At 42.9% G+C, this 22355-nt stretch overlaps 1 protein-coding gene across 2 annotated transcripts in view; it reads right to left on the minus strand.

Moving 5' to 3' along the window:
* The window catches only part of DUSP29 (dual specificity phosphatase 29), an 86296-nt gene that overhangs the window by 27235 nt on the left and 36706 nt on the right, over positions 1-22355 (minus strand). The window contains exon 1 of one of the 2 annotated variants that reach the window (XM_082268105.1): positions 6084-6097. The exons of the other annotated variant lie outside the window; for it this stretch is intronic. The gene's annotated coding sequence lies outside the window, so the exon portion shown is untranslated. Of the gene's footprint in view, positions 1-6083; positions 6098-22355 lie in introns of those variants that run through there. 2 annotated transcript variants of the gene reach the window in all.

Genomic DNA, 22355 nt, shown 5'->3' on the forward strand with positions numbered 1-22355 from the left:
ACTGCCAGGTATACCCTAAGGGCCCGAACCACATCCAGGGAATGCAAGGCAATTTTGTTTGGATGTTTTAGCTTAGGACACAATGAAGGCAACACAATGTCTTCATTCAAGTGGAACCCCGAAACAATCTTAGGAAGGAACGACTGACAGGGAGGTAGCACCACTTTGTCTCTGTGAACCACCAGGTACGGTGACTGATAGGACAACACAGCCAGCTCAGAGACCCTGCATGCAGAAGTAATAGCTACCAAGAAAGCCACTTTCTGTAACAAGGTAAGCAGAGGAATTTCACAAATATTTTCAAAAGGTGGTTTTTGAAGAACTGACAGTACCAGTTTAGGAACCCACGGGGGCACCAGGGACCGTACTGGAGGAGCCAGGTGGCAAACCCCCCTGCATGAAGGTGTGAACAACCGCTCCTCTGGCCTTCAGGGTGACTGCATGGCAGCCGCCCCCTCCCTCCGGGAACTCCGCTCTCCAGCCAAAGACCCCGCAGCACATGTGCTCCTATCTTTTATACAGTATCCCAGAATGCACCGAGGCCTCTGCAAATCATCAGGACTGCATCAAAAGCCTATGCACTCATTCCTCAGGTTTCCTCCCTATTGGACCAGCGTGAAACACTCTCCAGACTGAATGAATTGCATACTGAGCACAATGAGCAGACCTCACTAACAGTTCCTGCTCCCTGGTAGGCAGAGAGCAAAATAGATTTACTGGCAGCCCCTCTGGTAAGCAGGCAGAGCTCAAAACTATACTCTCTCACTAGCACCTACCCAGGAGGGTGCTACAGATGCTAATCCTGTCCATGAGCAGACATGAAAGAAAGGTCTTGAGAGATCATTCAAGTTTTACCATCAGGAATGCTAAAAAAAAAAAAGGAGGAGCTATTGTTATTTTGAATACCAAAGACTATGTGAGTGAAGCCTTTAGACAACTATCAGACACAAAGACTAATTGTAGACTTAGTGGTGACCCAACTCTTAGTCTTAGATACAAAAAAAACTTGAGCATGTAATTATTATTGAAAAGAATATGACAAATAAATAAATATCAGTTATAAAGTGCGCTTCCTAAATGATGAACAAACATATCAAATCATCACGTATAATTTTTTAACATAAATAGTGAATAATTGTAGCAGACTTCTGGGACTAGAGCTGAACAGATGCCGACTATTTAGTGGAAACGCGTCGGAGGGAGCCTAGCCGCGCTGTTTTATGTCACGCACCGCACTGCAGGCGGCCGTGACTTTTAAGAGCATTGCTGTTTTACCACGGACATATGCAAGTGTTTGCCATTTTTTTTGTTCAAATAAATATTTGGGTAATGCACTCATCAGTCCCCTCCTCCTTTTTTATGGTGGATTTTCCATGCATTTCCACATCCGGAAGCACTCCGGAACCATGTAATAAAGGTTCGTCTGATCCATCCATCCATCCATCCCAGTGGAGAATATTTTAATTCCAAGCTGAGCAGGAAGTGGATCTTTTTGGTATTTCAGTCACAGCTCACTTCTCCCTTATTTGTGGTAAGAACACACCTTCACTTTAGGGTGTCACAGTCACTATTCACCGTTGGTTCACTTATTTTGATGCCATTGGGATTTACTTTTTGGTAAGAGGCCACCCTGAGCACTTTTTCACACCAGTGACAACATATTTGTTTCATTTTCTTCCTTGGTGACCCCGTCACGGAATTAGAGGCTATCACTCATCTACAATTTTAAGAGACTTTTTGTTTCTGCTACAATTATTCACTATTTATGTTAAAAAATTATACATGATGATTTGATATGTTTGTACCGTACCAGAAAGCTCAGTGGAAACGAGCCATTAAAGAACCTCTGGTGAGCGGATTGATACCCTCCTTCGCCAATTAGTAGAGAGGCTACCATTCTACCTATGAGACACAAAACATGAGGTAAATAGATTGGAAGACTCTGAAAAGAATGCACACTATAAATGGATTACGTGTGAAGTGAAGTCATTATATTCAAATATTCCACAGGATTATGGTTTACAGGCATCAAAACCTCATATGGACTTATACACTGAGTACTCTGAAGAGTTGAAATACTTTAATTTGGAGGGTGTTTCATTCCATTTGAATCATAACTATTTTATCTCAATGGAGTATAGTAATTGCAGAAGAATGCTATGCTGGCGTAATTCATTCCAATTCATGTGAATTTATATAGGGGCTGGTGGGAGGAGAATCATGTTTACAGTGCCATCAGATCAGGTCATTCTATTGTTCTATAGATGACGTGATCTTTACTGTCCATGATGAGCTGAATCGCAAGGGTCCTTTGACCTAAATGACACATCCTGTACAGAGAAATTATCTTGATTTAACCCTTATAGCATTGGTTGAAGACCAGAGGGTCAATGTACACACTAATAGAAAACGGTCCTCTAAGAACTCTCTCTTACATGCAATCAGATGTCATCCAACCCATGTTTTGAGGGCAATAGCGAGGGGACAGTTTATAAGAGTCAGGCGAAAATGTACCTCCTTGCAGGAGTTTAAAAAGGAAGCTGTGCTCATGGAAGAAAGAAAAGTGGAGCTACAATAGAGCGGAAGTGAGTAGGGCACTAAGCAGGCCAGAGACACTCCTAGGATTTGATTAAAAATGGGACACCCACCAGTGAGGACTTGAGTGACCCAATCAAATACAGAACACACAAATCAGAGGTTCTCTCTACTTCCTAAAGGTTTTGAGTTGAATTACATTAGACCTATAGATACTATATATCCCCTAATTTTATATGGTGACCCTGCATACAGAAGTATATTAATGCTGGGTACTAAGTTTGTAGCCAAGAGAGCATCTACCATAATTAATTTTCTTTCACCTATCCTTTTCTTGCCAAGCTCATTTAGGAAAACTTGGTTCTGTACTATAGGAGCATAGAGGTTTGGGACCACTAGATGTGCATAAATAGGACCCCCCACAGTCATTTCCAGCAGTCACAGTGGTTCCTTTCCCATTAGACAACTTGATAACTGACTAATTTCATTGTGTATGTCAATACTTGTGCCTCATGCAACATACAATATGTTGGATGCACTTCAAGAGGTTTGTGCAAGACAAGACCATTTGTCTAATATTAACATCAATAAATACACTAATGTGGCCAGACACTGTCCACCATCATACAACTAATTTATAGTCCCTTAGGATGCTTGCAGATCATAGCGGGTCACCTGCCCCAAAATGGTAGGAGATCACTTCTCTGCTTTCAGTAAAAGAATTGTTTTGGGTTTTTAAACTACTGTAGACAACCGTATTCCTAGAGGACTCAATAAGTTGCAAACTTTAGGAACAGTTCTTGTGCTCAGCTCTGAATACAGTCTTTCTATGAGAGACTAGTAGAGGTCAGAGGTATGTACTCCTCAGGAAGGAAACTACTTCACCCAGGTTAAGAGGACGGTCCCCCCACGAGAAACTACAGGAGACTACTGTATGAACATCTCAAGAGTGGAACTACCTAGCCTGAACTTAGCATACAAACTTTCCACATCTTGAAGGGACTAGTCAGTTCTAGGGAAGGAACTATGCACCCCTGCAATCCCAATACTACACAGTCAACAGGATCTTGCAGTAAAACAGTACTCGCGAGGCTAGGGGAGCAACCGTGCCTACTTCGCTTTCTCCAGGTGCCTTCCAGTGAAGCTATGCGGACAGAATTTTCAGGCAAAATCTTAAGGTATCACATACATTCAGGTGTTGCCCCCCACCCACCCAGCTCTGCCACAGTTGGGTCCTCGATAAACTGCAATTACACTTCCCCAGGGATTGGCTGCAGCACACTAAAAATTAATGCTGTTTCAGAACTTTCTAGAAGGCAGGGGAGGGCAATCAAACTTGCAGCCTGTGAAATCCAGAACAGCCAAAAGAAATCAACAACTACTCCAATAATTACAAAAGAGCCATAAAAGAACAATATTTAATAAGCATCCTAGCAACCTAACTAGGAGGGTACTACACACACTAGGGGTGTATCCTGATAGGCTAAAGGGCCACCAGAAGCCAGTTTGTGAACCTTTGTCATTACTGGTTTACATCAATGGTACGTGGCCCTTTAGGAGATTTGCCATTAAGATCATGTTAGTAATTTATATGCTAAATAAAATATGAATTGTACAGGTTTGTACTGCTTAACATATAACAGATGTATTGCTTTCTATGGCTACTGTTACCCCCTTGAACACTAAGCAGTTAATATACAGCTGTCATTGAATAGGACAAAGTAATAATTAGGAAAAAAAAAGGTTTAATTCTAAAATAATCACAAACCCACTAGAAAATAAATGTGGGAACACCTAATTCTTCAGTCAGGATTGGGAAAGCTCATATATTTCAACTGCCACCATCACAAAGTACCTCTAAGGAAGCAACACTTCTAGTTAGAAAACTCTGCTTTTCATAAGATCAAAGACTAGTACAAAGGATTGTTGCAATGCTTTGTCTAGCAGTTAGAAGGTGAGCTAACAATCACTCAGGTGAGTGTAGACACCTAATACCAAGATCACTCTGTCCCTTTTAAATTTTGTGTACTGTAGGAATAAAAAAGTATATTTAATGTTCCAAAAAGGTGAGAGATGCATATAAGCATTTTTAAAATACAAACAACTAGAAACAATTAAACAAAATAGATTAAAATCTACATCTTCTCCAGAGCCTAAGACATGAAATGTGGAAGATACCCCCCAGTCAGGAACTGGACCCCCAAGAATATGGACAATTATTACATTTCAGACATCAAAGAGTATGCTCTTATCAGATGTGAGGGATCGGTGGTTGAAGCATGTTTAGACTTTGGAAAAAAAGCTTTCAAAACCCACATAAGTCCACAGTGTAATGTAATACAGATATGTAATTATGTGTCGGAATTGTGGAACTCCTCTATCTAGGTTAAAAGATCACAGTTCCCAACTCTCCTTCAGTTGCAGGGACTGTCCCTCTGAAACCAAATCCCTCTGACACTTTTTTCCTCCTCAGTTGTCACTTTAAAGGTCTGATGTATTGTCCTTGATAAAAAAAAATGTACTATTCACTATACTTGACTAAACAATTTATGTAATGTCTAAATTATTGAATATCTTTATTTTGAAAAGCCAATATAAAGGAAAAATAATGGAAAAGAAAAGTCCTTGTGGAGCTACCCAATAATGTTTTTTGCACTTTATGCTGAAACTTTAATCTCAGAAAGTATGTGAAGGCCAACCATGGCTATCTAAACTATATTGGGCTAAAAGAGACCCAAAATATCTACTATTCCAGGTCTTTCAGTGCATATTTGTTACAATAAAATGTTGCTTTGAGTATTCTGTTAGTGGACCAAGTACGATTTAAAGCTGCTTAACCACTTGTCGACCAGCCGTGGGAATGCGGCCGGTCGGGTCTGTCGGCGAAATGACATACCTGTACATCGGTTCACGGGACTGCTAGTGGGGGCGCACGCACGCGCCAATTGGCCACAGGGGGTGCCTGTCAGCAGGTACGGCGGCCGCGATTGCCGCCGGGCACCCGCGATCGCTCCCTATGGAGACAGAATGGCGGTCTGCCATTGTAAACACAATTCCCATCTTAGTGGATTTTTTATTGTATTTTTTGGATACCGGTTTTTTGATCTGCTCTATCCCGGCCCGTAAGATGTGGGTTGCACTATTTAGGGGCGGAGTATACATTTGTCCTCCTTTTGTGGTGACCGTGGGAACGGTGTGTTGGGGCTGCTGCCGGATTGGGTGGCTTTTCTCCGCCTCTCCGGATCCGGAAGTTGTGCTTCACCGCCCGGATGGTGAGACGGGCGGAAGTAGTCACCATCTGGACGGGCGGAAGTGATGTCATTCGGTGGTACGCATGGTAGTTCCGGGATGAGCGGCGTGCGTTCCACCGCTGTCCCGCTGCTACGATACAATCGGGATAATATTCAGAGACACTAAGCTAACAGCGGACACCACTAGATCACCAGGTAATATGCCTAGTACCACTTTCTTTTCACACGTTCACTGGATTACCCCTGACAGTCCACAGTCTGACACATTAGTCTTACATATCGCCCGCTTGCAGGAACTGTGTGTATATACACACATATATAACAATTTTTTGGATGTACATAAACAATGGTCTGACTGTTATTATGCGCCGGATTGTTCCTACATCACTGCAAGAGGAGGACGTGATGTCCAGTACAGTATGGACTGAGTCATGTACAGGTCTGTTTTACTACACTATCTTAAATGTATTATTTGGCATGTATAATTTTTGATGAAATATCTATGATGAGTTGGGAAGTTGTTGTGTACTGGTCAGCTCACCAGTGGAGTGAATGGTCGCATAGGGCTTTGCAATGTTTTTGGGCAATTAGTTGTGTAGCCACGCCCATTTGGGCGATATCTCCTCCCACATCCCCAAGGGTCATGTGGAGGCCTGGTCTTCCATACCATATTTAAGCAACAGATTTGACCATGGTCTCCAGGCTCTGAGGAAGAGGCACGGCCTCGAAACGCGTCAGCCCTCTGTTTCCAGTAAAGATGTTGGACCTCTACTATGAGGCGGCTTTATGGAATTGATGTGCCTGAATTTCACGAATGTTTGTGAGTAGCTGATTTTAATTTTTATTTAATAAACTCGCTGAGGATAATGCGCTAGGCTGGTGCGCCCTTTCTTTGTTTTGTATTTACAGTGTTTTGGTCGAACGCCCTGGTCGTAAGGGGCAGCAAAGCCTAGCCATAATGGATGCCAAGTACTAGCACGAGTTCCGGGGTTGAGGCAGCCTGAGGACCAGGTTCTGAGCGCAGGAGGGGGGTGCTGTATAGCACTTATCTTTTCTGGAGTAAACACGGCAGACCGCTGTTCTGTCAGTAATGAGCACAGGGATCCTGTGTTCCTCCTATTTAGGAACACGGGTCTCTGTGTTCATTCAGCTAGCCCATTCCCCACACAGTTAGACAGCACCCCCTAGGGACACATTTAATCCTTTGATCGACCCTGGTGTTAACCCCTTCCCTGCCAGTGTCATTAGTACAGTAACAGTGCATATTTTTAGCACGGATTACTGTAGTAATGTCAGGTGTCAAATATGTCTGCCGCAATGTCCCAGTCCCGCTAAAAATCGCTGATTGCCGCCATTACTAGTAAAAAACTAAATGTGACATAAAAATCTTTCCCCTACTTTTTAGACGCGATATTTTTTGTGCAAACCAATATACACTTATTGGGATTTTTTTACCAAAAATATGAAGCAAAATACATATTGGCCTAAAATGATGAAAAAAATTGATTTTTAAATTTATTGGGAATGTTATATAGCAGAAAATAAAAAATATTGTTTTTTTTTTGTTTTGTTTTTTAGAATTGTTGCTCTGTTTTTGTTTACAGCGCAAAAAATAAATATTGCAGAGGTGATCAAATACCACCAAAAGAAAGCTCTATTTGTGGGAAAAAAGGACATAAATATTATTTGGGTACAGCGTCGCACAACTGCGCAATTGTCAGTTAAAGTAACGCAGTGCCAAATCACAAAAAATGGCCTGGTCATTAAGGGGGGAAATCTTCTGGTCCAGAAATGGTTAAGGGGGTAAAACCTTCTGGTCCAGAAGTGGTTAATTATCAGTCATACCAAAATTAGCAAAAAAATAATGCGAGGGTTAGTAGAGACATTAGAAAAAGCAGATCTGAGCTATATATCAGGAAATTTTTTTTTTAGAAATTTCCACAGGACTCAGTAGTGTTATAAAGCCTCATAGGTAATTTTTAAACTTTCACTTTATCTCAAAGAAAGTTTTTTTTATAAGGGACATAATGTATCTCAATTGTAAAGTGCAGCAAAGGTAAAATGTGTAATTAAAGATGTTGTAACCCTTAAAAAAAAAAATATTCTGTTTCATTCAAGCATGTTAAACTGCATAGTACTTGTGCGGTGTAATTTGTCCCATTCTATGTTATATACCTGGTTGATCCTGCCTGTGTCCCCCTTAGTGTGCTGACCATGGTAGTCAAGGTATGGCTGCTGAGCCATGATACCGTGGTCAGTTTACGTACCTCCATCATCCCGTTGCTCTCCCTCACTCCTTGCCACTTTTAGAGTGTGAGCTGATAAATAAATAAAAAAAAAAAAAACCCACGCCTCCCCTCCTGCCTCTATCCCATGCGGCAGTAAAGTTAGTGATCCCAATTCTGGCCAGCCCTTCTGTGATAATAAGATCTAATACACAGTGTGTAGGTTTTTGGAAATGTTTTCACATCGCCAATATGTGGTCACGTGACCGGCCGGCTGATATCCAAGGGAAATCCCAACCCCTCCCACTGTAGTCCCTAGGTTGGGGAAGGAGTGCAGCAGGCAGTCACGTGACCGCACATCGGCGTTGTGATAAAAGTTATTTACCTGCCGATTTTTCAAAAAACGTAAACACTTATCTTATCTTATTACAGAGGTGCTGGCAGGAATTGTAATCACTGGCTTTTCAACCACTTTAAGTAGTGGTGATCTGAATGATAGTATTTTACCTCTAGCAGTGATTTAAAATTTTAGCTATGATGGACTGACCCGGGATTGCTGGAACATTATAATAACAATGTCCAAATCTATTGGGGCAAGGCTTTTCTAGGAGAACAATGTACTTCCATTTAACCACTTGCCGACCGCCGCAAGTACATATACTGCAGCGGTCAGCCCCGTGCAGGCAAAGTGACGTATGGGTCACTCACCTGCGCCCCCCGGATGTCCGCCGGTCACTCACGATCATCAGGTACAGAGGGAGAAAGGCAGGCGGCTAATGTAAACAAAGCCGCCTGTCATCCTCCCCTGTGTAAGTGCAGAGATCATACGGTCCTGCTATGTAGGATCGCATATCTCTGTAGTTACACAAACAGCCACATCCCATAACAGTTAGAAGCACGCCCCTAGGGACACATTTAACCCCTGCATCTTCAATAAAGTTAACCCCTTCCCTGCCAGTGTCATTTTTACAGTAACAGTGCATATGTATAGCACTGATTACTGTAGTAATGTCACTGGTACCCCCAAAAGTGTCAAAAATGTCAGTCAAGGGTCCAATCTGTCCGCCGCAATGTCGCAGTCCCGTTAAAAAAAAACAACAAAAATGACAAAAATCTTTCCCTTAGTTAGAAAACGCAATAACTTTTGCGCAAACCAATCTAAATACGCTTATTGCGATTTTTTTTACCAAACATATGTAGAAGAAAACAAATTGGCCTAAAATGTTAAAAATTTTTGATTTTTACATTTTTTTGGGGGAATTTTATATAAAAAATGTGAAAAATATTGTTATTTTTGCAAAATTGTCATTCTTTTTTTGTTTATAGCGCGTTATCAAAAAATGGCACAGGTGATCAAATACCACCAAAAGAAAGCTCTGTTTGTGAAGAAAAAAAGGACGTCAAATTAGTTTAGGTACAGCATTGCACGACTGCGCAATTGTCCGTTAGTCACGCAGTGCCGAATCGCAAAATAGGGCCTGGTCAGGAAGGGGGTAAAATCTTCCGGGGCTTAAGTGGTTAAAGAATCATTTGATCTAGGCAGGGGTTCATGAATGATGAACACATTTTGCCTTTCCCTGGAAAAGGAGTATTTGTGTTTATTAGGATACAGTTGGGAAATCTATTTTTTCAGCCTATTGAAGGTTTCCATACCAATTTCCTGCTTCGGAAATGTGTGCATATTAGAATGACCTCATAGTTGGCTCAACTCACTTTATTTTGTACTATTTTTCATTAGGTTTATATACGGTACATGTCATGACAACTATACATTCAATGTGGTTATTAATCTTAGGTATTTGGCACGGTTCCCTGCGCTGGACACCTGTCTCGAATTCCCATTCAGTCATGAGATCATTCTCCTGTCTCAACAGCTTTGCAGAAGCTTTCTGAAGGTCCTGAACTGATTACTAAACCGGTGTTTTCCCAGCCAAGTCCCACTTCACTTGGCATGTAAGTGCTGTCCTCAGCCATAAAATACTTGATCTGCTGTCATCCTAACCTCTTAGGGTATGCATACTAGTACTTCTCTGGCTGTAAATTACCAGCAAAGATGTCATTTTAAATAAAAGAAGGTAAAAACCCAGGCCTCACATCAAGCAAGTCTAAACAGCCAAAAATCACAGACAGACAATTTTTTTAATGAAAGCTTATAAAAGCTTTTCTAGCCTAAAACCCGTAAAATGATTCCAGTAATTTACAAGGTTGGGTTATAGATATAAATGTAAAGTGTTCCGCCTAATGAGTAATGTCATTAGTAAGGGTAAAGCCCAACTCCACAACACAAACTCCTCCACTCACCCTGCCTCCTCGAAGCCTCCCTTTTTATACATGTGTAGCACTACCAAATGTCAGGGTTCCCCACTGCTGCACAGACAGTCACTTATTAATTTTCTGCTGGGTTCACTCCATTTTGGAATCAACAGTCTCTATGTTAGCTTAGCAAAAGCCCCTTATAGGTTAAAAAAAGCCCATTATAGGTTAAAAAACTCTCAGTAACTTGGAAAGTATCACATGCGGAGTTATCTGCATCTTGCAAAACCTTCTGCTCCCTTGTAGACACTGATCCTAGTTCTACTGCTTGCAGAAATGCTAGCCCACCTGGCAGCTGCTTCTCAGTCTCCCTGAATGACAATCCGCACCAGTCCTGCCTGACTGATGCACTGGAGATTACCCTGGGCAAGGTTAGATGAAGACTTAGCACACCACCGTCTTCAAGAGAGACCTGCTGCATGTGGCAGTCTCTTCCCTTGTCGGTCCCTCCACCATTCTGATCTACTCGCTGTCTCTCTTTGCTTCTGCTACCTCCCTGGAAAGCTTTCCTCCAACTGCCTCTTGTGGTAGGATTCTTCCAGGCCATCCACCTAAAATCTGGCCTGGGGTAAAGCTTCCCCCTGGCAGGGGTCCCTCAAGGGCCAACGACGGACTCCCTCAGCCAGTGGCGGCTGGTGCTCGATTCTTTTTGGGGGGCAAACAAAAACACCGCCTCCCCCCCTGCAGGGGTGGGATGGCCTCCATACCTTAGGAGGCAGATGTCCAGCCTGTGATTACTCTCTCCACCCTCCTCCTCCCTCTCCTGTCTGAGCCGGGGAGTGCTGGATGGCTGAGCCACTGTGGGTGAGCCATCCTTGGAGACAGTGGCAGCTGGTGGGAAAATCTGTGCTTCCGGTGCTTCTCCTCCGGCCGTGTGTCTCCTCCCTCCTCCTCCTCCTCCTCGGCCAAAAACATTGTTTCTCCTTTCGGCCGATTGGGAAAGGGGTTTCACGACCAGCTTCCTGATTGGCTGGGAGGAGAACCAATGTGACGATAGCAAATATTCATTCGCATTTTTTGAAGCGTATTAGAGCCTCTGGCTTAATGCCACCCCTTTTTTGAAGCCTATTAGAGCCTCTGGCTTTAATCACGTGCTTCAAAAAAAATAAAAAATCCCCCATTGGAATCCATGCGTCCGGTGCCCTGCATGTAGATTAGGGGGCCAGATGCATGGATGGGGGGGGGGGGGCAGTGCCCTTGCGCCACTAATGGACGGGCCGCCACTGCCCTCACCACTGCCTCACTGCATCTTTCACCCAAATCTCCTGCTGGCATGGCTCATCCAAGATTTACAGGCTTCTTAGCTTCCTGCCAGGCCCACTTCCTGGGGATTGGCCAAGGACCTCCAAATATGCAGATCAGCCCCTCCTAGCTTACCCCACTAATTTCTAGAATATTCTCCAATATTCTAGAACCAGGGGGAGGCACCAGACAGCTGCCTGAATGAGTCATCCAGCCCTGAATTTTAATAACCCTGACTATGATTCAGTGGCTCAGGCTTAGGCCTGGGCCAGACTATGGTTTGCCTGCACTACCGCTAGTGCTACACATGCTTCTTTTTTTCCCCCATGGTCTTTAGGTATGTCTAGTGTTGTCACTGACCCTCTGTACATTCCTTCCTCTAAGGCAGGAGTACTGTGAGCCTTGGCCAGGCAGGATTTCAGATGACTAGGGCTCACAGCAAGTGGTTTGGATGACACTGGGTGTCATTTCACCCAGAGGAGGAACAGCACCAGCAGCTGGGAGTGGCAAGGCTGTGGTTGACTGCGCTGGAAAAGAGGCGAGTATGGCAGCCAGAGCTGCCATATTATTTTTAAAGGTGGTCGGGGTCTGAATTTTTATTATTTTAACCACTTCTGGACCGGAAGGCTTTACACTCTTAATGACCAGGCCATTTTTTGTGATACGGCACTGCATTATTTTAACTGACAATTGTGCGGTCGTGCGACACTGTACCTAAATAAAACTGATGTCCTGTTTTTCCCACAAATAGTGCTTATCTTTGGTGGTATTTGATTACCTCTGCAGTTTTTATTTGTTACGCTATAAACAAAAAAAAGTGACAATTTTGAAAAAAAAAAAAACAGTATTTTTCAATGTCTGCTATAAAACACAGCCAATAAAAAAAATAAAATAAAAATTTTCATTATTTTGCTACATATTTTTGGTAAAAAGAAATCACAATAAGTGTATATTGATTGGTTTGCGCAAAAGTTATCGCGTCTACAAACTAGGGGAAAGGGCATTTTTATTTATTTTTATTTTTTTACCAGTAATGGCAGCAATCAGCGATTTTTAGCGGGATTGCGACATTGAGGCGGACAGATCAAACACCTGAAACTTTTGAGAGGACCAGTGACATTACTACGGTAATCAGTGCTAAAAATATCCATGGTTACTGTACCAATAACACTGGCAGGGAAGGGATTAACACCAGGGGCGATCAAAGGGTTAAGTGTGTCCCTAGAGGATGCTTTCTATGTGGGGGATGGGCTCACTGGATGAACACAGAGACCTGTGCTCCTGAATAGTAGGAACACAGAATCCCTGTGTTTATCTATGATGGAACAGCGGTCTGCCTTGTTTACATAGGCAGACCGCCATTCTGTCTGGGAAACGATCGCGGGTGGCCGGCGGACATCACATCTGCCGGACCTGCTGATTGCTCCCCCTCTGGCCAATCCGCACAAGCGACCCCCCCCCCCTCCACTGGCTATTACATGACTTTTACTGTGGCAGGTATGTTGTTTTGCGTAATAGAGCCGACCTGCCCCAGTGGGGGGGGGGGGGGGTCGCTTGTCCTTCTAGCTCAACCACACAGAGGTGGCAGAGAGGCATATACACATCAAATGTACTGGATGTTGTACAGTGTTCAGAGGGAACAGCGGAGCTGGGTAGGGGCAGTATAGCCAGCCCTCCTGTACTGGGCCCAGGACTCATCAGTTCAAAAGGGGGCCCAGGCACCTGCTAAGCAGGAGGGTCAGCAGTAATGCCTTATTGCTGACACTTGTGAATCTTGTGCAGTGCTGCCGGCTTCTTCTTTTCTTTCACCGTCTGCATTGCAGCAGGATGGTTTCTAGTATCTGTCCACCCTTTCCCCTGCTGTCTGGGACCCCTGTGTGCCCCTCTCCCCCCGCAGTGCTGTCATTTTCCCTCCTCTCCTGCCGGCAGCTGCTGAGGGCACACACTGGGTGGGTCATTTGGGGGGGAATTGGGGGGGGGGGGGGGGGGGTAATTTCAGGATGTCACCATCCTGAATGAATACAGTGAACAATTGGTACACAGTGAATGGGTCTTGTTCAGCGGCGGTTTAATTTGTGCCATGGCTGCAAAGCATAGCAACACAGGTGTGGCATTTTAGCAAAAATATAATTTGATCATTTCGAGGATGGGGGGCCCCTCTCAGGTAGGCTGTATGGGGCCCCCGTGATTTCTACCTAGGGGGTCATGGTACCTAGGTAGGGGTCATGGTAATAAACTGACCACAAAGATATAGACATGCCGTGTGTATGCACAGCACACTGTAATTCCAAGAGGGAATGAGTGATACGTAAACTGACCACGCCAGCACAGATCTGCTTTCATGTCTGTCCTGGTTACATTGCGACAGCAAGAGGGGCTTTCAGGATCAGCAGATATTTCTAAGAAAATTCCAGGAATAAAAATGAAACAGGCTACATTTGCACACACACTATAGAAGCACAGACAGATATGTGAAATGGTACATTTAGGGGTAACATACACTTTTTAATGTTTTAAAAACCCTGATTACTGTGTATAGTTTGTAAATATATATTTATATTGGGCAGCTCATTACGCAGGTACTTCTTAGTAGTAATACACTATTTGGCTGATTTAAGGAATTTGAGAATCTTTACCCAATATTGTGTGAATATTCATTTTAGTTATCCAATCATATGCAAAGCAAATTCTTGTTCACTATGAATTCTCAATCGTGTGCAGATGGAATAAGTAAACAAGAATTCACTTTTAATAGGATTGAATAACTTAAGTGAGTATTCGCAAAAACTACTGTGATTCTCAGCCAATGGTAAGGCCCCTTTCACACAGGTGGACCGTTCAGATCCGCCTGTCCGTTTTTTTGGCGGATCTGAACGGTCCCCCCATGCATTCCTATGGGGCATCGGATGTCAGCGGAGACATGTCCGCTGACATCCGACCCGATCCGTCAAATCTGGACGGATGAAAACCCTATTTTCCATCCGTCCAGCGGATCGGATCGGATCGGGTGAGAACGGACTGGCGGTCCGTTGACATCCGATTTCCCCCATAGAGATGCATGGGTAACTGTCAGCTGTGTCTCCGCACACAGCGCGGAGACACAGCTGTCCTCCAGCTGCTCAGCGGGGGATCGGCGGCTCGATCCCCCGCTGAGAAAAACGGACTCCGTCCAGCGGACGGAGTGTGTGAAAGAGCCCTTAATCAGCCGCAATGACTGTTCCACCGAGCCTTTATTGGACAGATTGGACCCAGGTGGGAACAGTACAATCACTCCACTTGAGGCTCAGTTCAGACTCCTGCGACTTAAGGGCCATACACACTTTAAGATTTCCTGAAGACTTTTTCCTTCAGATTTACCTTTTCTATGTAGTACAAGGGCCTGCCAGATTGCATACAAATTGAAAGTGTTAAGGTTTGACCTCCTATTATATGGTTTTGGTAAGTCTAAAGCCCCGTACACACGTACCGATCGTCGGCCGACAGATCGGCCGTCTTTTGTCCCCGGGCTGTCGGTGTCTGTTGAAAAGTGCAAAAGACTGCGCAAGAATTTTGTCTGCCGACTACAGCTGACTGCAGAAGTGATGTCATGTGATGGTTAACTTTCCCTGTGTTTTTCTTTTCTGAGCATGCCCAGTCTTGCAAATCTGCGGTCTGTCGGCCGAATTCTGTACTGACTGGCGAACAATCGGCCGCTCTGGTGTCGGCATACAAAAATTTTAATGCTTGCATGACAGATTCTTTTCGGCCGAATGTGCGCTGTCGGCTGTCGGAGGCATCATACTAACAAGCCTACAATCGGCAGATCGGTCGTCGGCCGAAGCTTTTCGGCCGACGATCGGTACGTGTGTACGGGCCTTAAAGGAAAAAGTCTTCAGAAAATCTTATAGTGTGTATGGCCCATAAGGATCTGACTTGTGAGACCTTAGGTCACAGGACATGTGAAATGCCATGTTTCTCTATGAGAACCGTTGCAGTTGACACTACTGAAGTCGCTGTGACTTCAGAAAATGTTCCTGCACCACTTTGATCCGACTTTGAAGTCACTTTGATAAGACTTTTACATTCTCTGGCATTGAAGCTGTGTCAAAGTCATATCAAATCCAACTTTTTGGGATGACATCTTTTAGGAGTCTCACGGGGGGGGAAAGGGTACTTTTCTTCCACAGCAATGGAAATAGCTCCTCGTGGCAGACGTGGCCCGTATCTCTTAGCTCACAAGAAGTTTTAAGTCCTCCTACGGAGGTTCCAAGCGGCCCTAGCCTGGCTTGCCGTGATTGGGATTTTTTTCTAGACCCGAAGACAAGGCATCTTCAGCCTGGAGGTGTTCCTTCACCATGCCTGGGGTGGGGGGTTGTTTTCCGGGCCCGTGCACTTGAAATTTTGCACGATTTTGCCGTGACTTGTAGCAATGCCTGTGTAAACTTGAGGACTATGGACTTCAAAACGCATCAAAGTTGGACCAAAGTAGTGCAAGGACTACTTTGAAGTCACACAGATATGAATGGTACTCATTGGAAATCATGGAGTATGTCATGCGGCTTTGTAGTCCCAAGTCGCAGGACAAGTCGCACAAGTGTGAAAGGGGCCTAAAGTTGCACTGAAAATCGCGTAACTTTGGAGTTGGCTAGTGTGAACTGAGCCTAAGGCCCCTTTCACATTTGTGCAACCTAAAAATAATTCGATTTTTGCCATGACTTGAAGCAATGACTAATCACGAGGGCTTTTGACCTCAAAACGCATCAAATTCAGACCAAAGTAGTGCAGGGACTACTTTGAAATCTCACAGATATGAACGGTACTCATTGCCTGTGTAATCTTGAGGGTTGTGGACCTCAAAACGCATCAAAGTCGTACCAAAGTATTGCAGGGACTGCTTTGAAGTCGCACAGATATGAACGGTACTGATTGGAAATCATGGAGTACGACTTGTCATACGCCTTTGCAGTCCCAAGTTGCAGGGCAAGTCGCATAAGTGTGAAAGGGGCCTAAAGGTGTGTGTAAACCCCAGAGATGTATAGTAACTAAGTAGAACTACTTCACTACAGTACTTAAGTACCGAAAGGCGGTATCTGTACTTTCCTGGAGTAGAATTTTTTTTCTCCTACTTCACTACATTTTTTCGATGATTTCAATACTTCTACTCTGATATTTTTTTTTGTGCTGCATAGTTACTCCTTACAATTATAAAAATTACCACTGCCAGAACAGTAGATGGCAGGTTTCATGAAGCTCAAAACATGTGTATTATCAGCGCATACGAAAATAAATGCTCCTATATGTATAAATAAAAGCTGCATTTGAAATAATAAAAAATAATATGATGTTCAAACTTTTGACTTCTTTCTTTAATAACTACATAACACAGTACTTGTACTTTTACTTTCAGTACTTGAGTAGCAATTTTTTCTCAAGACTACTGGTACTTTTACTTTCAGTACTTGAATAGCAAAATTAAAAAAAAAAAAAAATAACTACTTGCAATACTTAAGTACAAAAAATGTTGAATACTTTAGTACTTCTACTCAAGTCACTTTTTGATGGAGCACTTCCACTTCTACTCAAGTCACTTTTTGATCGAGCACTTGTACTTTTACTCAAGTATGGGTTTCCAGTACTTTATACAACTCTGGTAAACCCCAACTATGGAACTTCTCACATTTTTTTCCCTTGTCCTCTTTTGAATATACTACAGAAAACATTGTGCTATATCTGTTCAATAAGTAAAAAGAAATACCTGTGGACAGGTGAGTCAACTTTCTGTGCCCATCTATCCTTACAATGTTCTCTTCTCTGTAAAGTACAGAATCCCTCCCCTCTATGTTATAGAGAATAGAAGAGGGGGTTGACCTGAAGTCCTATCTTAGGGTGACTGTTTCTCCTCTATAGACACCATAAAAGTAAAGATAGCCTGAAAAAAATGATTGCGGCTGCCATATCTAAGAAATGGTAAGTTGCAACATCTTGCATTTTTTGTTAATGGCTTTTGATATGCTGGCATTGCTGTACTCCTAGGAAATGCAAGTTGCTTGGTTGTCTGTGACTTCCAGAGTTCTTGTGGTTGATTTACTAAAGACACGTTGGCTGTTCACTTTGCAGAGGAATTTTTCTAGAATGTGGGGATATTTCAGCTTGCAAAGAATACCCAATCCCATGAGAGGAAAATGGGGGGAAAAAAAAAAAAGCAGTTTTTAGGCTCCATTAACACTAGCATTTTTTTTACGCTCCTAGAAGCAGTTATTAGCATTTTTTCTGCTCTTAGCAGCTAAATAGTGTTATCCTATGTTGCAATGCACACTACTTTTAGGCTTTTAGCATTTTTTGAGCTTCAGCATCTAGGAGCAGAAAAAAAAATGTTTTTGTTGAGTTTTTTTGGAGCTTTTTCCAGGAGAAAAAAAAATGCTGAGTGCTCCTAAACGCTCCTAACTGCTTCTAAATGCTACTAAAATCCTCCCAGCAGCTTTTTTTTTTTCTTCATGTATTGCAAAAACGCTAATAAAACGCTAATGCTCCTAAAAGCTTCCAAATGCTACTAGAAGCTGGCACAAAAATGCTATTATTGGCATTTTTAATTCAGCACTTTTTTCTAGCTTATAAAAAATGCAAATGTGCATGGAGCCTAATGCTCACACATGATTGGATAATGGAGGTCAGCAAAACTTCACCTTATTTATTTGGGACTCAGGTAAATTCCCTTGCAACGTGAACAGCCTGATGTGGATGAGGAATTCTGACTTGCTTAATCAGCATGCTTGTTCCAGGTCAGTGTCTCCGCAAGCATTGAAGTGAGGTATCTAGTCTTTTTAGATGGAAGGGAACATACAGCAAGGGAAAAAAGTATTTAATCCCCTGCTGATTTTATTGGTTTGCCCACTGACAAAGAAATGAAAGGTCTGTAATTTTAATGGTAGGAATATCAACCAAAAAATCCAGAAAAACGCATTTCAAAAAAGTTATATATTGATTTGCATTTTAACCACTTCCGGACCACCCACCATGTATTTACGTAGCTACTTTGATGTTAAATATCGGGGTTATGGCAGCAGATAGCTGCCATAACCCCAGTCAATTTTTAAATGGCGGGCGGTCGGCTTTAAAAGAAAAGTGGTCCCAGCAGCAGATTCGCCACTTTTATGAGCAGCGGGAGAGGTGACCACCCCCCTCCCACCGATTCCCGGTCATTTTCGACACTTCCCGGAGGGATCAGCAGCGGCGGAAACATCCGATCCCATGGGCAGATGGGCAAGATGGCCCCCACTCGACTCTATGCCCTTGGAGGACCGGAGTGACGTCAAACGTCACTTTCGCCCTCTGGCCTTAAAAGGGACCATTTTTTTTCTTTAAAAAGGAAAATTACATTTTTTTTTTTTTTTTTTTAATAAATTGCTTTTAAGTGTAAATGTGAGATCTGAGGTCTTTTTGATCACTGATCTCACATTAAAGAGGCCCTGTCCTGCTTTTTCTATTACAAGGGATGTTTACAAGTGATCAAATACATTTTTTTTTTTTTAACGGCACAGTGTCAAAAAATAAATAAAAAAGTTAAATAAAAAAAGAAAAAACAAAAAATGAAGAGGCCCGTCCTTCCGAGCTTGCGCGCAGAAGCAAAAGCATATGCAAGTCACACCCACATATGTAAACAGTGTTCAAACCACACATGTGTGATATCACGTGATCATTAGAGGGAGAGCAATCATTTTAGCACTGGACCTCCTCTGTAACTGTAAACTGGTAACCTATAGAAATGTTTAAAGTGTCGCCTATGGAGATTTTTAGGGTACCAACGTTTGTCACCATTCCACGAGCGTAAAGCATGACATGTTGGGTATTAATTTACTCTGCGCAACATTATCGTTTACATTATAGAAAAAAAAATTGGGCTAACTTTACTTTTATATTCAAGAAAGTGTATTTAAAAAAAAAAAAAAAAAAAAAAAAAAATGCATTTGTAAGACCTCTGCACAAATATGGTGTGACAAAGTATTGCACCAATTTCCATTTTATTCTCTAGGGTCTCTGCTAAACAAATTATATATATATATATATATATATATATATAAATAATGTTTGGGGGATCTAAGTAGTTTTCTAGCAAAAAATACTGATTTTTAAAGAGGAAGTAAACCCTCCTCTGCAACTTGTACCTATAGGTAAGCCTTATCATAGGCTTACCTATAGGTACTGTAAATATCTCCTAAACATGTACCGTTTAGGAGATATTTACTTTACATGCAGCCAGTGACATCACTGGCGCATGCGCTCTGAAGGAACAGCCGCTCGTGCCGTTCCTTCAGAGCCCCGTGCCGTAGTAAACTAATGTAAAACTAATAGTTTTACATAACGCAGCAACATCCACACATGCAAGACACCCAACGTTAGAGGTGATGTATTCTTCAAAGGCAAACACACCTTTGCGCACTGGTATGGACTAGTATCCTCTTCACTTAGCTGTGACCCCAGTGCTGATGGAGAGGGCAGGGGAGGAGCAAACAATGTCCTCCTTATCAACTGATGATGTCATTGGTCCTTAGGGTGCCAACAGCTAGAAGGATTTCGTAGTGCACAATGAAAACCTGTGGTTTCGTTAACTTTGATCCACCTGCTTGCTTGCATACAATTTTTGGGCAATTTATTGGACATTTTGCCAAGGCACCCCTGAAGAAACCTGAGGGGAACCCTGGTTAAAAAAGGCCGGTCTATTTGTCTTTAGTAAATGTATAGGCTACAATACACCTTTCCTAAAAAAAAAAAAATCACTGTTCTTCTCACCATATAAAACTAAGTAGTTGTGAGAGCTTTGACAATATTCTAAAATGCTGAGCCAAGGCCCATGGTACTCAAACAAGGCAGGCCATACGTTTTTTACCATCTGATTGTACACTTTACAAGCTCCTTTAAATTTACCAAAACTATAAAATCTGAGGAACGATCTAACCAATTTATTCATGTTATATCCAATCAGGCAGGCCTTTGCCAAAGATTGATGTTGGTAGATCTAAATTTTTTAAAATAATAAAATAAAAATAAATAATCTACTTGGTTAGGGACTTCAATTTTTTTTTTTTGAAAAGTGGTCTAGTTTGTCATTTTCTCTCATCCCCTACTTTGTTTCTAATCAGTTAATTTATAGTTTTATATCTCATTAACAGCTGCTTAGCGGAGTAGTGTGATGAGCAGCTATGTCTGTGGTCACTAGATCTGCTCGCAGACTCTGTTAACTCCTTATTTTGCTGATCACCAAATACCTTGTTGAGAGTTTTTGTCAAGTGAGCAGAGACTCATTGGACAAGACCTTGGAGTGTAATTTCAGTCTTTACAAGCAATAGAAACTTGGTGCCCCTTCTCTGACCAGCTGTGTGACCCTGGACAACTTATTTTACAACAGCCACATTTAACTTTGACAATCCATCTTTATCTTACAGTAACATTTGTCTACACAGGACGCAACTTGCTCAATCTTTTCAAACGTGGATTCCATAGGACATGTCAGGCACTTCATGCCAAGTTAGCAATGTCACCTAATATATGACAACCATCAGTGACTAAGTTATATAGCAGAGTAGTTATAAAAACATGAACAAAAAATGTATAACCCGGTTTGGGGAGACCTAGTGGGGTTCATTTGCTGAAGGCAAATAGACTGTGCACTTTGCAAGTTGCTCCAGAACTTAGAAAATGAGGTAAAGCTTCACTTTGCAAAGAATACCCAATCACATGCAAAGAAATGTAAAAAAACAGCATATTTGCTTGCACATAATTGGATGATTGAAGTCAGCAGAGCTTCTGCTCATTCACTAAGCTCCGGAGCAAATGCTCTTGTAGAATGCAACTGCAAAGCGCACAGTCTATTTGCGTTTAGTAAATCAAATCTCATGTGTCTAGCTTTACACAACTTATTTGTTCTACAATAATATTGATAGTTATAAGCTATAACTAATCATGGCCACTCAGGTTCTTGCAGGGCTTTTTTTCAGCGGGAACGTGGGGAAAAGCAGGTCCAGCACCTCCAGCATTGAATGTATGGTGTGCTGGAGGGTTTTTTGATGCTGGCTGCCGAGCAGGGGAGGACTGGGCCAGGGGGGCAGGGGGGCAATTTCCCCCTGGGCCACTCTGATGCCCCGTAAAAAGGCTGCACTGCTTCTGCCACAGACATGCCTAAAGGATTCCTGGTGAAGAGAAGTAAAAAGTCTCTGCCACTGACCTACTGAGTGCGGGATGAAGACAAGGACAGAGCGCAGGCCTCCCCCCCCCAGCATGGGTGGTTTAAGCTGTGTCTGAGCAGAGGCCGGTTCCATGCCCCACTGGAGACTCTTCTCCCCCAGCCAGCCCTGACCGAGCTGTCCTAGCTCCCCGCAACCACCCCCTGCTGGCCAGGTCGGAAACCCAGCAATTGGAGAGTATATGGAGCAGGGCTTCAGCTTTGAATGGGGGTCAGGAGGAGGATGGGAAGAGGGAGGGTGGGAGGGGGGGCCGAGTCGTTGCACCATGGGCCTCTGGTTTGTACTTGCCCCTTGGGCTGAAAGTTGGAAGTCTGCCCCTGCTGCCGAGGGATCTAGTGTTGTTGGAGAAGTCTATAATTACAAGGGGCCTATTGTTGTTGGTAGGAATCTACTGTTGAAAGATATCTATTGTTCCTGGCTGCCGGAGGATATATTGATGCTGGCTGATGGGAGATATATTGCTGCTGAGGGTCTATTGTTGCTGGGGGGATTTTGTGCTGCTGAGGTGGATCTATTGTTAATGTTGGGGTCTGTTGTTGCTAGCATGGATATATTGTTGCTGGTAGGGTTGT

This window comes from Pelophylax lessonae (genome assembly GCF_965119305.1).
Source record: "Pelophylax lessonae genome assembly, chromosome: 9".
Lineage (NCBI taxonomy): Eukaryota > Metazoa > Chordata > Amphibia > Anura > Ranidae > Pelophylax > Pelophylax lessonae.